At 40.4% G+C, this 6,168-nt stretch overlaps 1 long non-coding RNA gene across 1 annotated transcript in view; it reads left to right on the plus strand.

The window, feature by feature from the left end:
- The window catches only part of LOC146468642 (uncharacterized), a 132,687-nt gene that overhangs the window by 118,131 nt on the left and 8,388 nt on the right, over positions 1–6,168 (plus strand). The gene's annotated exons all lie outside the window — the stretch shown is intronic.

Below are 6,168 nucleotides of genomic sequence, written 5' to 3' on the forward strand. Positions count from 1 at the left end.
TATCGAGTTCTCTATAGGTCTTGAATGACAAGTCCGGCTGCAACGTAGGCTAAGGAACACTACGATTTATTAACAGTCAGCGCACAATAATGATTTTTTTGTCACAAACGTATTGTAATTTCCGCCCCAGACACCACTTACATTTTTGGAGTTTTATTTAGATATTATCTGCCCGCAAGTGTCGTATGATTAGACGATATTGTTAGACAAAGGGCATTCTCGCAAATATACTGTAACTATCCTTGTAACTATTTCCAGCCAGTTTTCAGTCAACCTCAGCCACGTAAGTTCTTTCCGTTTTTACCACGTTCAAGATCACGATTTCGATCAATAAATAAGTTTAATTCTTTCAAGAGTGGCTTTGCTGGTTATACTGCCCTATCTCAGCTAAGACTAAATATCGGTCGAGGTAGCGGAACAGTTAATTTCGTATAATAAGGTGTGCAGTTGTCGTATTTTAATGTATTAAAATAGCGTGATCCACGATCCTGCATACAGGTGTCAGAATTTATTTAAAATTGTTGATGACATATTAATATCATGGGCTCGTATCAAGGGTAGATACTTATATTCCCTAAATTTCCCATTGACGCAATCTAAACACTATTCAACCTGGTGTTCTTCACACAAGTGCATTCTACGATAATAAAATGCCATGTGCGTTAACTACACTTCCTTGTTGGGTCTTGTTGGTAAAGAAATGGCGTTGAGAAGTTTCGCGTTAGTGCTTTTCCTCTGTTGCCTTGACCTGACAATTGCTAGGTCTTGTAATTACATCGCGAACAGCACCAACTGTTCCCCTTGCTGTAGCGATGGCGTCTGTAGGACAACATGCTGCTCATACGATTCCCAGTGTGGCACTGGCGAAGAGTGCTGCATCGGTTACTGCACAACCAGTTGCTCTAATGGTCCTAATGCCGGACTTCTCTCAGGCCTTGTCGTCGGTACAATTGTTTTCGCAGTGATTATTGCTTTAGCGGCGTTCTTCCGTTGCAAGTCTTCCCCGTGTTACCGATACTGGCACCGCAGCGAATTCGAAGGAAGAATGATAGCGGGAGGACATGTTCCAGCTCAACCGATGGAGACCACAGCTACAACAGGGCAAATAACGCAAGTTCAACTCCCGATAGCTGTTGCAAACAATCCTACACTCCCGGCTGGTTTTAATGAGCCTCCTCCACCTTATACTGTGGCTTATTCTAAGAGCCCCGCTGCAGTTGTTAACCAGTAGTCAGGCTGAAGATTGCTTTTAATGAGCGATCCTTATGACATTTTGAGAGACACGTCCGCAGCATAATTTTGGGTGGAAAGTCTTTGTAACAGGTACAACTTTCATATGTAGGGCAATATGTTGAGCAACAAGATTGCGGTCAATTAGAGATAGTGTTGCATCTGTGTTTGTGAATTCACAATTTTTTAGTAGCATAACTGAAAATATTCCCGTTGGTTTCTTTGTTTGGATCGTAGACCTTGGTTAAATTTGTAACTGAATGACATAATTACCTGGGGATGTTCTCCAGAAATATTTTAGATTCATCCAATTCGATTCGACCAAGAAACTTTAATAAACGTAAAAGGCAATGAAAATCAGGCGCCCGCAACTATGGTTAGTTGCGTTAACAGTAGCTATATAGAGTAACAAATTGTATGTTATTTTCATTTCGACCAGCTTTCAATGATAAGTTTAGAATAACTTTTAATTTGTGATTACAAGTCAGATACAAGCACTTTTACTCTGTAATTTACGTGTGGTCTGTAGACTACAAACATTCTTTTATTTTTCTTAATAGGGAATAGTACTCCTACTTACTTACTACTAGTAATATACGACCTGGTACCCTCCTACCCAGAAGCTCTTTGGCCTCGTCACGTGTTCCTTAGACAACTGAAATTTTTCTTCTCTGAAAGAGGACTGGAGTGTTTTGAATCAATTTCAAGCCAGTTAAACATTTGTGCCTCCCGCAAGTAAAGCTTGATTCTAAAACAAGCATTTTCCAGATAATATGCAATGAAGTAAATAAATTTCGTCGCAGCAACGTTCGTTCCTATTTACCTATATGGCGAGCCCTAATGTTTTATAGGTCCACTGATGTGGATGCAATTTTTAAAAATGTTAAGTTTGTTTACAATTTTGGCAGGTCAAACACGACTCCTATTGGTCGATATTTTGTTCATTTAGCCCTCACAGTTTAGCTCTCAAGAGTATGTCTTTTAATCACGTTCCCTTTCCATATGAAATGATTGGAGCCATTTGTTCAATATGATGTTTTGCAGATTAGGCACAGACGGGCGATATTAGGGAGCTTAAGCACAGTCGTTCGTGAGCCACGGACGGCAACCGGAAGTCGAATGTTTCCTTTTTTGGCGCGTTTTTGCTGCTCACAACGGACGGAAAAAGCTCTTGTTGGACGTCTGTGGCCTGACGTTACAAACGTGATGGCGTCAAAACGCTTCAAAAAGGAAAAATTCGACTTCTGGTTGCCGTCCATGGCTCACGAACGGTCTGTGCTTAAGCCGTATCTGTCACAAACGGTATACTATTCTCTTGTGCGATTTCGTCTTCTTTTGTAAGGCCAAGACTCTTTAATTCGTGATGCTTGACGTCCTGGATGGACTTATCTGTTAGGCTAACTGGATAACCTCTTACACGCAGTCTTCGTTTAAAATGTTTTATGTTCTCTTCAAATGTTGTTTTGGAGGAATTAGTTCTGAGTAGTCTAATGGCCTCGCCCTTGATGAATCCTTTCTTCACCACTGGAAGGTGGCAAGAAGAGAAATGCGTGTATTGGAAAGCCTTTGTCGGATTGAAGTGTGTTCGCACAACAAGGATTTTTCTTTCTTAAATAGGTCGCCCTTATGAATACATGTATCTAGGAAAGTGATTTCTGTCTCGGAGATTGCCTTCCACGCAGACGTTCTTAGGGGTTCGTCATCTCGGAGACAGTTCAGCAGTGAATTTAGTGGGCAGGAGCGTTGCGTGACGACACTAAAAACGGCTGCGAGGGAGACTGTATTTTTGGCTGATTAGATCTTTTACAGATCCTGCATATACTTGCAGCATTTTCGTTTGCGGTCCCTTGCTTATTGAGCCCGCTGTACCATGAAAAATCAAGATGGCGGCGAGATCTGCTCGAAGCCAAGCACCAGTTATTCTCGAGGAGATTCTTCTTGATATAATTGGTATGTTCCACGGATTACATTTGTCAATACAGCAGTCAACTGCCTTGAGGTGATTCCACTGAATTGCATTGCGCATCCTTGCTGCGCATAATTTTTCGCGTCATTTAGCACGCGCGCACGACATCGCGCACGCACAACATTACGGGATTTCCTTGAGGTTAAGCTCGGCAAGAAAATAAATGGTCCTTTTCTTATAAACGAGCATAGTGACCCCCATTTTTTAATTTAAATTTCATACGGTTAACCACTATATATCGCGATTTAAAGAAAAGTTTAATACTCTACTTTGAGATATTTTTATTTGAATGCTTGAAAAGCACGTATAGTTAGGTAGTGCTGCTTACGTGCACACGCAGAAAAATCTTTAATTTCTTTCATAATCTTAATTCCAGTTCAATTAAAATAGTTTGTTGTGTAAGATTAAAGTAAATTTTGTTGAACTGCTTCGATATTTTAATGCAAGAAATTAATTTTTCTAGAAATGATAGTTCCCTTTTCCGATTACTAGCGTTCCTTATATAAACCTGGTGGGCCATACTATGATAGCCATCCAGGTTACACAAAAACGAGAACGGTGACCCCCATTTTTATTGCATTTTTGTAATGCTCATCAGTAACATAGTCATGAACTGGACCAAGTCTTAGACAATTTTAAATACTCCTTCTTTTTCAGTGGAATTTCCGGCTCAGATACGTTCATTTCTCTTCCTACCGGACACGGCCAATCCTTAATTTTATCAACTGGCGATTCCGTTAACGAAAGGGTTATCCAAGCGCAGTCATATGAACTTTCGTTTCACGTTCCTTCGCACCCGATGTTATTGGTGGTTTCTTCTCTCACTGTCCTGATAAATGATCAGATTAATTCTTGTGAAAGGCTCGTCTTGAAATGCTTTAAGTTGAATTGGAGGACTTCAAATTGGGCATATTAGGCCTGGCCAGTAAAAACCAGTAATAGCCTGCGAACAGCAGACGTATTTCCGGTCGTCGCTTCTCTTCCTCCTTTTTCGGAGGGAGAGAAGCGACGAACGGAAATACGTCTGCTGTTCGCAGGCTAGGAAAGTGATTGCTGTCTCAGAGATTTCAGCAGTAAATGTTTTGGTTCGGTGGTAATTATTAGCTAGTTCAATGAACAAGCGGATTTCCTCTTTGGTATGCTCCACAGTGAGAATATATATCGCCAGTCGACATATCTTTTCCACTCAAGTGGTTTGCGGCCATGAAAATAGTGGCAAATACGACTACTATTTTTGTACTCATTGCGGTTCCGTGTGTCTATGGAAATAGTTTTTCTGTTGAATCGAAAATAATTCTACTTTAGGAGTAATTCTAGCATTTCTCTAAGGTATTGACGTATTGGCTTGGTATTGGAGGATCGTTTCCATAGAAATCTTCGCACGCTTTGCATATTCCTCAGTTCCTCCTGTGGGATGTTTGTGTACAAGCTTGTTACGTCCATTAAAACCAGTGTGATATTTTCTGTGACCTTAGTGTTTTCTATCAGATTGGCGACATCTGTTGTGTCTTTTAAATACGATTCACTGAGCCTTGTTGAGATTCGTTCTGTAGGCCCTTCGCAGCATGATCTGATTGGTCTCCCAACTGCACTGGGCTTTTGAATCTTTGTAAGGATATAGAATTCTGGAATTCGCGGTGGATTTGGCGTAAGGGATAGCCATTCAGTTTCTGTCATTTTCAGTTTAGATGGTTCCCCTGGTAGAGTTGCTTGATAAGTTGGTTGACTAAGTCCTCAAGGTTTCTACCGCAATGGGTGGTTTCAAAGGGCCAGAAGTTTTCTACGATCAACTTTGTACCTGACCCTCGTGTATCTTGTCTCGTTTGTCGAAAACAACAATGGAGGAGCCTTTGTCAGCTCGTTTTATGTTGATTTCGGATTATTTTTGAGTTCTTTTATGGCTTGACGTTCGGTCTCGGGTAGGTTATTTCTTGGCGTGAAGTCTGAAAGCGAGATGAATCAGCTTACCAGTTTACTTAGGAATGGGCTTCTGACTCAACTCTGAAAATTCTAAAGTCTGCTCTAACCGAGACTCAATCCGTAAGGCCAGGGAAGCCTTTTTAATCACAAAAGGCAGAACACTTCTTCCACATGGCCCGGCCTCAATATTCGAGAAGAAATTTACTAGCTTTTTTCCTTTTATTATTATTTTTTATTTTTTGTTTTATGAAAAACACGACACTCCTGAGTTTTACAACAGACATGTTTCGGCAGTTGCCTCTGCCATCTTCAGTGTGAAATGAACTTGTAACAAATAACAGTGGAATATAAATGCTAAAAAAAATTACAATAATAATAGAAATAATTAAGACCATAACAATAGTAATACAAAATTGTTATTATTATTATTTCATTTGCTTCATATTTTACACTGTCAATCACTTTAGTTTTACGTAGTTCCGCTATTGCCAAATACTTATTATATACGCGTACGTCCCAATGTAAATTTTCATTATACCTGAAGAAGGCTGGTTTGGCCAGCCGAAATATAGTAACCTTTAAAACGTAATTCTACGTTGTATCGGTCCCTGCTTCTTTTATCATCTGAAAATTGGTGTAGAGTTACGACGCCGGCTCTGAAAACGTGTACGTATTTTAATGATTTTGGACGCCTGAAGGTCTGAAAAAGAGGTAAAGAGGTCTGAAATACCGGTAACCCCACCAAAATAGAATAATTCCAGAGAGTCCCCCCCCCCCTCCCCCCACCCACCCTTATTCTATCAGAAACAACGTAAACAGTTTTGCCAAGATTTTGTGTTTTCTTTAATTTGCGCCTCATTTTTGGCGTATTTTGCGTTTTCATTCGGCACACAAATCTCCAGGTCACGGTTAATAAAAAACCGGATAAATCACTGTCTGGATCGGGACATGCCTTCCGAAGGTTCTCGAAGGCTTCCGAAGGTTACTGGACGAGTTCCAACGCCTGTATCAATAATTCATATTTTATGGCCACTGCACTGGTGTATTATGGA

This window comes from Pavona decussata, unplaced genomic scaffold (assembly GCF_977016875.1).
Source record: "Pavona decussata unplaced genomic scaffold, jaPavDecu1.1 SCAFFOLD_130, whole genome shotgun sequence".
Lineage (NCBI taxonomy): Eukaryota > Metazoa > Cnidaria > Anthozoa > Scleractinia > Agariciidae > Pavona > Pavona decussata.